The following is a 2,946-nucleotide window of genomic DNA, read 5'->3' as shown; positions in this document are numbered from 1 at the left end:
GTTTCCGTGTTTTTTGCCAAATGCGGATATTTGGTCGCCGAGCTTATGTATAACATCTATATTGGAATTTGAGAGTCTATAAAATGAACCTAAGGATAGACTGCCGTCGTTATAGCCTTTGAGCTTGCACCAAACACTTTCTACGTCATTTTCGTCGTATTTATAACGTTGGCTACTCAGTTGTGATTTACTTTGATACTCGTCCACGAAGTCTGTTAGGCCTGTGCTTACAGTAGATCGTGAAACCTTTTGGAAAAGCGTCACTGTTTGCTACACATCTTCTGTGAGCCAGCTTTCCTATCCAACGATTATGTCAACCTACAGGTATGCTCTTATCAAAATATATTCAAATACCATCTCTTGTTTTTTTATGTTATGCCAATGGTTTATTTAAAATCTGGAATAACCCTAAGACACATCTTATACAACAATTAAACATTAATTTTTTTTGATTTTCCATCGAAAAGTTCAATAGTTCCCTTTAATTTATAAAAGCTGATGATTTCTTATTTTTATTTCTTATCTCTGCCGTAGGTGTCGTCACAGTGGTGAACCCCAATGCAGATGGCTCGAGTCGACAGTGGTGTGGTCGCGCTGTAACTACTCACCATATTGGACTACACCAAATAAGAATCAATGCTGTCGATGCTCATCACATTGGAATGAAACGAGGCATCTATCGTGGAATAATTTCAATTGCCGCTCTGGAGTGAATTGTCATCTATTCAAGACATTCAAGACATTCAAGTTGCCTGTGTGCTCTGTATTCCATACTGCCACTCCAATAAAGTGACTTGTCGCGTGGCCGCATGGGTTATTTTTTTAGAGCCTCAGAATTAACTCTCAATTATAATTTTATCAATTTTCTGAAACTTGGAGGTGAGATTTTTTATGGTTTCATAATAAAGACTTGGTTGGTTTGTTCGCATGTTGGGCTTGATAATTTTGGCGATCATCTGCCATGGAAAAAATAAAAATGGAATCCATTTAATTGGGTAACTAATAAATATATCTACACATGTTTTAACATTAGGAAACCGCTCAATTTGAGCACGTTTGGATTTCTTTAAAGTAAAAGAATGCCTAACAAACTACCGGTAAATCCAGCTAAAAGTCAGCGTGGAGAAGTGAGCAAATGAGTGTTGGATGGGGTCTCAAAAATTTGTTCGACGAAAAAAGAATGAGCTTGTCTTAACATTTTCAACGGTGAAGAAAAAATTAAATGAAAATGTTAAAATAACCTAAAACGTTATTTACAACAATATATTTCATTAAATTGTCCGTAAAATTTACATAAATATTCAAAATAATGTGAAATATCATGCAATTTTAAAGAATAATATCAAATTCTGCGATAAACACGAAGGAAAACACGAAATTAGGAAGTTCGAGTTTTGAATTTCATCAAATTGAAAATAAAATTTTGAATATTCAAAATAAAGTAAACTATAAGCAAATTAAAAGAATAATCTCAAATTCGGTGAAGGGAAACGCGAAATTACGAAGTTCGAGAGTCGCCGAGTAACAAAACGCTGCAGGATTTCTCGACATTTGCATCCGGCGAACATAATACGCTAGAAGGTATCCTCGTAGAAGGTTCCACTTGACTCTTGCCCCTGGTACTGTGAAAATTGTCTCACACCACTCCACCAGTCGCAGGTGGCCTATTGGCCCTTCAGTCAAGTGGGTGGATCCTCGATCCCTCCCAGGGACAACCGGCCAATCATAATTTTTTCCGCTCTCCAGAACGGTGGGGTGGGAGATATCACCGAATTGGCTGATTCCCTTTTACATGTCCTGCGAACTCCGCCTCCCAGTTTTCTCTGCCAATCGGATACTACCGGGCATGAGCGAGGGGGGAGAATTTTCCTTCGGTGGAAGGAGTATGAGTTAAGTGGAACCTTCTACGAGCATACCTCCTAGCATGTTATGTGCGCCGGATACCAAGCTTCTGAAACGCCGGATTTTCAGCGTTGCAGCGTCTCTGCTGCTTCTGGTTTCCGTCGAACTTCATCATTTTCGCGTATTAGTTCATATTTATCGCATGATATGCAAATATTTTTTTACATTACATGATAAATGCATTTTTTAACAGTTATTCCAGGTATACGTAATATTTCATGCAATAAAGTGGTTACCCATTAATGCATTTATTACAGAGCGATTGGTTGACGGCGAAGAGACATGTTCTTTTTGCAGAGCCCAAAATATTATTCGAAAATAAATAATTGCTTTTGATGTTAAAGTTTCAATTTGGCAATAAATACATAACTAGTGTGACCATCATTACAACTGCTCATTCATTTGAAATCATTCGCTTAATGGAGATTTTGTAAATAAACTTTAGTTTAAAACTGACTATAAAATAAGAGTCCTACTACATTGTATTTCATTTAATTTTGCGTATACCTTACGAAAATCTGATCTTGAGTGTAGCTAACATTAGTAGCTATCGGCAGCGTCCAAGTGTAATAGTTTCTTTCGTAAAATCGCAAAAAATTACAAAGGGAATATATAACATGATTATGACTTTAGCGATGATCATTGAAGATATTGATCATAGGTAATCATTTTCATAAATGGGAAAGAGACTATTGTAATTTGAAATGATATTCTAAAATAAAAATAAGGCAACTACCATTTTGTAAACTCCGTACAAACACCATAGTTCTGGCATTGCAATTCACCTAATATTAGGCATACCTGGGATATGAAATAAAAGGACTGTAATATCAAAAAGCTCAGAGGGATATTTAAAAATTCGGTGATAAATACGAAGGAGGCATGGCATTTTCTTAGAATTGTATCCGGCGAACATAATACCCTAGAAGGTATCCTCGTAGAAGGTTCCACTTGACTCCTGCCCCTGGTACTGTGAAAATTGTCTCACACCACTCCACCAGTCGCAGGTGGCCTATTGGCCCTTCAGTCAAGTGGGTGGATCCT

This window comes from Hetaerina americana, unplaced genomic scaffold (genome assembly GCF_022747635.1).
Source record: "Hetaerina americana unplaced genomic scaffold, ioHetAmer1.1.p SCAF_8, whole genome shotgun sequence".
Lineage (NCBI taxonomy): Eukaryota > Metazoa > Arthropoda > Insecta > Odonata > Calopterygidae > Hetaerina > Hetaerina americana.
This window is presented reverse-complemented; position numbering follows the sequence as displayed.